The sequence below is a fragment of the Periplaneta americana genome, chromosome 7 (assembly GCF_040183065.1).
Source record: "Periplaneta americana isolate PAMFEO1 chromosome 7, P.americana_PAMFEO1_priV1, whole genome shotgun sequence".
NCBI lineage: Eukaryota > Metazoa > Arthropoda > Insecta > Blattodea > Blattidae > Periplaneta > Periplaneta americana.
The window spans coordinates 124182309-124190105 of record NC_091123.1 but is presented as its reverse complement, the minus strand read 5'-3'; positions in this window follow the sequence as shown (position 1 = coordinate 124190105).

Below are 7797 nucleotides of genomic sequence, written 5' to 3'. Positions count from 1 at the left end.
TTCAAGCAGGAGGTGGACATTTTGAACATCTTCTGTAATGACAACGACCTGCGGAAAGAAAAACGTTCGGTGAATTTCAATGTTGTGAAGGCCATAACTCGGAAATGAAGCATTTCCGGACACATGTTGTAATGAACTATTTTGATTGTCTACATGTGAGAAATACATACCTGAAATTATGCCCCGTATTTTTGAAACCCCTGCAGAGAGTTGTACGAGGGCTATTCATAAAGTAACTTCCGTTTTCATATAGCGTGCGTGAAACAGAGACAGTGGCGCCGCTCTTGTTGTGGAGTGTACCTTGAAGCAGTACGCGTCGAGAGCGGTAGAGTCAAGGTCGTGTCTTTGTTCCTCTCTGAGCGACGTGCGGTCAAAATGTGTGCTGCTATCGCAAGTCCCGCCAGGTGCGAGGTACGTCCTGTAATAAGATTTCTTGTGGCCAAAAACTGTAAAGCTAGTGAAATCCATCGTCAACTTTGTGAAGTTTATGGGCCAGACGAAATGAGTGAAGGCGGTGTAAGACAATGGTGCCGTATGTTCAAAATTGGCGAACCAATGTCCATGATGAAAAAAGTGGTCGACCGAGTATCGTCATGCAGATTTGATTCGTTTGGTTGACGAAAGGTTAGAGCATGTTGAGCTCTGGGGTGATTTTCCTGCACGATAACCCCCGGCCGCATTCAGCGCGTCGTACTGCGACCAAACTGCAAGAGTTCAACTGGGAAGTATTGAATCATCCTCCCTACAGCCCAGATTTTGCACCTAGCGATTACCATCTCTTCATGCACATGAAGACGTGGCTTGGCTCGAAGCGCTTTGACGATGACGAAGAGTTGAAAGCCAGCGTCGTAGGTTGGCTTCAGTCGCAGGCGGCCGAATACTACGATTGAGGAATTTCAAAACTCGTCAAACGCTACGACAAGTGATCTCAATATGACTGAAAACTATGTGGTAAAATAAAGTAGAGTGTATTCTTTCAAACGTATTGTAACCCAATAATGTAACGTCATTCACAGATTTGTAAAAAATAAACGGAAGTTACTTTATGAATAGCCCTCGTATAAGAGGTACTTCTGGAGAATTTTTGAAATTCTCATTTTATTTACAGTATACGTGGTAATATGTTTATACAGGGTGATTCACGAGGATTTACCGTTCCTTACGTAGCTTATTTCCGAGGATATTCTGAGCAAAAAAGTCATACAAACATTTCGACCCTCTCAATTTTTTATGGTTTTGAGTTGTCCTAGTTTATATGGTCTTAAATTATTTCTTTTTCTCCCAATACTATCATTGTATAGCTCTAAACCTTCCCAATTGTATGGAAAATCTTATTGTTACTCTACATTTTTGTATACATTAATTTACACGATCATTTTAAAACTTCATTTTCATCTCCTGAAAAGTGTAAAAAATGAGTTACAATATTAGTACTTGGGAGGGTCGATTTGTCTTACTCTCAATATTCTTGAGTTTTAAGGGTAAAAGAATATTAAAGATAAAGATTGAAGTATTCTAGAGTATCATATCTTTAATTAGCTAATATTCGTAAGCTAAAAATGTGTTGTGAATTTCATAGTTGCTTCCTACAAAATTTTTCTTTTGATTTTTAACTACAAATTTACATTTTCTTACGCATTTATCACAACTGCTACAAATCACGCCACTCTTATAAATTCTTCAAGACTGTACATTAGGATGCATAATTAAAATGTAAAGAATCAAGCTCCTAAAGTCGTATGATTTGTAAGAGTTTTTGTGATAAGTGCGTAAAAATGATGTCATTTTTAATGTAAAATTTGAAAAATAAAATCTGCACAAAGCAGCTGACAACACATTTTTGGCTTAAGAACTCTAGCCAATTAAAAAAATGATACTTCTGAATAGTTCTATTTGTAATATTCATTTACCCTTAAAACTAAAGAAAAAATGTATTTTACAAATAAATTCAGATCAGTGTAACTTTTAAGATATTGAGATTAAGACAAATGTTTATAGGCCTATGCCATTTTTTGCTCAAAATGTCTTCGGAAATAAAGTCCGTAAGTGACGGTAAATCCTCGTAAATCACACTGTATATTGAAGTGAGTATAAACGATTTGACGTAGAAAGTATTAGTGAAAGACCATTAACATATAAACATTGTTAATAATGTGGGAACATTTAGGCCTATTTATAATTTTTGGAATATAGTGATAATGACAAATTGTTTAATTTGTTGTAAGGCCCTCCGGCATTTAAAAAAAGTTAAATTTTAGCATCATTATTCAGAATGTCATTAGCTGTTAGGCCTTCTAATTGGGATCATTACTTGTTTGGTTTTTTTCCGAGGTTTTCTAATCGTAAGAAAAATGTCAGGTAATCTACGGAAAATCTTTGGCCTTATCTCGCCAACTACCATCTCGCTATCACCAATACCATCGACGCTAAATAACCTAGTAGTTGATACAGTGTCGTTAAATTACCAAGGAAAAGGATACTGAAATTTTATGGAAAATTATGTATGGAGAAAATGTTACTTTAAAAATAATAAATGTCGTTCGTAGTTTATGTCCTGCGCCGTGGCGTCATGGTCTAAGGCATCCTGCCTAGGACTCGCGATACGGAATATGCCCTGGTTCGAGTCCTCATGGGGGAAGAAATTTTCTCATGATATTTCGGCCAGTGTATGACACCGGTGCCCACGCAACATCGTGATTCACTTGGAAAGCTACGATAGGTAGCGAAAATCCTGTTTCACAAACCAGCTATAACGTCTGGGGAGCATCATCGTGCTAAACACACGTTACCTCCATTCTTGTTGGATGATCGTCCACCTCTGATTCGGAATATGGACTTGAGGCCAGCAGCCGGCTGATCGGTTTGGTCCTTCATGGGCTATAGCGCCACGGATTTACTTTCTTTTATGCGTAGTTTGTATCAAAATGCCGGAATATCAAAAAGTTTCAAAGAATAAATCGTCAGACTCGTTTAACATAAATAAAAGTGTAAGACAAGATTGTGTTCCATCCGCAATTGTTTTATATATTTATGATGTAGGGATGGTCAGTATAAGATACAAATTGATGTGGCGTCCTAATTTTCTAATGAGTTTTTTCGTGCTACCTACCTTAGATGGCAGTAGAAGGAACTGTTGCAAGATGTTGGTACCGTTGCACGAGTACTATTGACTCTCTCTCGGGCTGTAATGATGTACCAAAGACTCGACATCTGTGCCTACCCTGGCTAGCATATCGTCCCCTTCATTCTGTCTGCTCGGATCAAGTCGCCAACCTGTTATACATTTTTCACCGTGGCTATCTTCACTGGTCGACCGACTCTGTGTTCGATACTTTTCCATCCTTTACATAACTTCTGATTCCAATTCTAGAGAGTTTGATGTGACAGGCAATGCTCAACATACAGCGGCAGCATTTGTTGATGTCTGTCCTGTGTTTGCCCAGAAAATTTCGCACAACGGAGCACTGTCGATAGTAGTATACTCGTGCAGAATTTCCGCCATCTTTTGTGACGCTTGTGCGCATATAGAGGACCTTTACACCTAAACATTAATGTCATCTGTCTGTGATAGCTTCTGGCGTCTCATTAAAAATGTAGGTCAGTACTTCGATTTCTTTCTTAATTACTAACTCGTATGGTTATAAACCATTAGTAAGGGATTTACAGAAATCAATAAAAACTAAATAAGTAAAAGTACCTATAGTGCAATCTTTATTTATAGTGATGACCAAGATTTATTTGCAACAACAGAAGATGATTTAGAATAATAGCATTCGATTTAAATAAAATTCCTAGAACATGTTTAATGGTATGTTTTATTTATCGACGCCCACAACTGCAGACGTTACATCAGCGTCGCCGATGTGCCGGAATGTTGTCCGCAAAGTTTCTTTTACATGACAGTAAATCTACTGACATGAGCCTGTCGCATTTAAGCACATTTAAATATCATCGACCTGGCCCGGGATCGAACCCGCAACCTCGTGCATAGAAAGGGAGCGCTATACCAACTGCTCCAATCGTGCAGACACCCCTAGAAAATGTGATATGGAACTCTCCTCAACAATATTGTTAAATATATAAAATAAAGAATAGTTTTATAATTTCAATCAATAACTTATCAATTCATACAAAAGAGAATTTTTGTGTTTAAGTTTCACATTACAAGGTTATATCCACAAATATTTTTGATTTTTTAAAAATCATCTTCTGTTGGAAATACAAAATAAACTAATTGGGCATAGGTGAAAAGCGCACGCACGCACACACACATACACACATTATTAATAAAACTGTTTAAAACCAACATGACATAAAATGTGTTTCCAAGTCATTTCTATATAATAACAAGTTAACAATAATTCAGAGTGATAGACACTCTATTTTAATCTTGATATTATAAAATAAGTTTTAAATATAAAATATGTGTGTTGATAATTAAAATTTAAAATTTCAAAGCCATTAGTGATGCCGTGTTCAGATGGAGGTTACAATTATTGCAAGTACTACCACCTGAAAATGATTTTTGAAAAATAGAAAATATTTGTGAAGAGAAAATTAAATAAAAAATTGCTTTTTGTATTGATTGATAAGTTGTTGACTGAAATTATAAAATAATTCTTTATTATAATTTTATACTTTCAACTTATCTGCAATATTAACCTCAATATGACTTTGAAATACTGTTACGACAACATTTGTTGTCTTTTTTTGGCTTTTATTTGTATGAATATCACAAACGCCTTTCACAAACGACAATAGTGACATTAGAATTTAATGTTTAAATCCCCTCCCTGATTCATCTCTGAAAAGAACTCTATTTAGTCCCCTTCCACCCGGTATAGATATGGATAACTTAAAATTCATTGTCGGTAAACCGACTTAGGTAATGTGGATTTATTAATGATAGAAATAAACACAGTCATTTGTTTGAAAGCTAATCAGAATCTCTTTTTGAAAATTCATAAATATAATTTAATTGTTGAGTTTATTGGAAACATATCGTCGTTGTTCCTGCAAAATATAAACTTTTTCAGTAGGAAGAAAAAACACATTTATTCATTCTATGGCAGTGGTACATAGGAGATTGTGAATTCTTACATTTTCGAAAGAAAGAAATATAATTACATATAGGAGATTTTATTGTATTTGCTGTATCATTTTTTAAGTCATTTAATGAAGCAGAAATCTGAAAATCGATAAATATGTCACATAGGAGTTGCAAGAAAAACGTCGATATTATATTATGTGTGCTACGAAAGTTAGCATGCCTGTAAAAGAGATATACTCGTAATTTACTGTAGGTTGGGAAGCAATATCTTTTCAACGGATATGATAACTAATGTTTGAGTTGAAACCAGACTAAATAAAACAGAAAAGGAGAAACATAATAAAACTAAAAGATAATTTTAAATCACATCATTAAAAACGACAAATGAAAAAGAATGATAAAATAGCTAAATTTCTTACGACAGCCAACGAATTAAATTAACATCCGCCTTGGTATGGAAAACTATTTAGATGTATAAACTGTTGGTTTTGTTATTATTGAATATCTGAGCTTACATGAACCCTATTTTACCATTAGATACAGTAGAGTAGCAATTAAATCATGCGTATTAAATACAAATAGGCCTACATAAGACTTACAGATTTATATTTGCACATCACTTAATAAAACAGAGGTGTTACATAAAATACCTATATAGGACATTAAAACATAGACATTAGATAAAATACACACATATGACATAAATACATGTTACATTAAAGATATAAATGGCAAAAACAGACACTATATTACATACAAATACGAAGGTAAAAGTTAAACTAGACATATCACATACAAATACATATAAAACACATAAAACACAGACATATTAAATAAGATAAACACACAAATGTAAAAACAACAGACTTATTACACAGATTACGTGTTAATATGATATATGAAACACTGGTCTATTACATTATTATTATTATTATTATTATTATTATTATTATCATTATCATTATCATTATCCTCCGTACCATGTTACATTAATATTGATACAAAACAGTCAAATAATTACATAAACAACTTCACATATTCATATAAGTAGCCTACTAACAATAAGTGCACTAACTGCCACTTCTGTTACTTGTCTGTGGCAGAAATTGAAGAGCTCATTTTCAAAACGTCAGTTGTCCACCTGATAACGAAAATAAGATATGTGTCCATGCATTCTTCAAATATCACTTTATTGCTCTAAAGCACTAAAATACTGCGTTAAAAGTGACTATTGGAATCAAAACTTTTCTTGTAAACAACAAGTTACAGCTTTGGAATAAAAGAGTCTCATGATCTCATTTGATTTAAATGCACCCAATATTTTCGGTTGCATAATGTCTCATATATGATCTAAGCCCACAGCAACATGTTTCATATGAAGTATTTGACAACATAACGGCTGCTGCAATAACTCAAAGCAAGCGCGGCCTCCACTCTTTACCTTCCCTTATCCCTCTGGTGTTCTCAGTTGGAAAACGCGACCTGCGCTGCGTTGCAAGATTTATTTCAACTATATTCCCTATTAGCAATTCAAATTCATAGTTAAACGGTATAATTTGAAAAAAAAATCAAGACTTTAACTGTTCAGATTATTCTTCCTATCTGTTTGTATAACAATCAGCCATTTCTCTCTGGCCATTATCGCAATAGAGCGGTACATCGAGAGAAGAAACATGGAAGATGCAAATAGAAGCATTTGAAATGTGGATATGGAGGAGAATGGAAAGTGTGAAATGGACATGTGGGTGAAAAAAGAATGATGCTAAAACTGATCAGGAAGAGGAGAAGGAATTGGTTGGGTCACTGGCTAAGAGGAAATAAAATTGCGTACTGAAGGATGCACTGGGAGAAATGATGCATGGGAGAAGAGGTCGGGACAGAAGAACATATCAGAATACAGACGGCATTACGATACATAGATCATATGCGGAGACAAAGAGTAAAACAGGGAATACAGACGACATTAAGGAATGTTGATGTTGCAGTGAAAGATCTGCTTTTGGACAGAACACTATTAATCAATGAATGAATGAACCATATTTCGTCAGGGACATTTCGGTATTGTATTTGATGTTGGATAATGTTCGTAGATATTCGTATATTACTCGTTGTAATGTAATGCACACTGACCATATCTGTAATAAATTTATAACTGAGGGGGTTAGAAGCAAAGGGATGCAAGTGACATTTCTAATATCATGAGTTAAGTGCATGCAGGTGAATATAAAGCATCTAAAAATTTAGTGGCAAATGGATATTTCTATTAACCACAACAAACATTAAAATATAAATTGAAAATTTCACTCATATTACGAAAGAAAAACTGACGTAAGTACCATACGCCCCTTTGCTTCTCATCCCCTCAATTCTTAGCATTAATATACGGTATCCCATGACCGAAAAATATAATTTTCTTTCATGAAAATAATAATTTATTGAAAATTAGAACAAAGTGCATTTACTGCGGTTAATATTGGAACATTAAATTATATAAATGTCCTTTGCCAATTTACTGACACATTTGCACTTTCGAAAAAAATGTTCAGTAATCTTCCCACAGAGTTGCGGTTTAGTTTCAATTCAAGTTCCTTCTTTAGCTGGTGGATTGTTGACACAAACACGAGAATTCACAAATTCAAATCACAAGAACTCGGTGGCCATTTCTGGTCGTAAATACACTATGTACAAAGTAAACTTACATGTACTTTTCTTTTAATTCATGATATTACGAAATGAAATCATTCGCT